Genomic DNA, 434 nt, shown 5'->3' with positions numbered 1-434 from the left:
TGCCAGGCACCAAATCAACCAATATAGCCACGCCCCTGCACAGCGGCGTTGCGTATTGACGGCGTATGGTGGTGCCATGATTAGAAGAAGAAGAAAAATTCTAAAACAGTGAACACGGTTAAGAGGAGAGAGCACATGTTTAAAACTCTCTTTTTTGGAAGGGTGGGGGGAGGGTCGATGGTTTCTACGAGTGGACAAAACTCACAAAAACAAAGAATTCATGAAAACATCAAGCCACAACACTGAGATACAAGTCCCGTATGAAAAGGTCTTTGTAATTATTCTTTTTTCATTATTTAAAGGATTGGTTTTGGTCGATAATGCAATCAATATGTGATAAATGTAAATCAAAAGAGAAAAAAAAAACATATGACAGAAATTACTTACTTTTAGTACTTGTAAAGGAAATCTGCACGGCGATGTTTCATCTCTGC

The sequence above is a fragment of the Berghia stephanieae genome, chromosome 9 (genome assembly GCF_034508935.2).
Source record: "Berghia stephanieae isolate SIO BIC M18660-M18661 chromosome 9, UCSD_Bste_1.3, whole genome shotgun sequence".
Classification (NCBI taxonomy): Eukaryota; Metazoa; Mollusca; class Gastropoda; order Nudibranchia; family Aeolidiidae; genus Berghia; species Berghia stephanieae.
Note: the sequence above shows the minus strand (reverse complement) of the source record.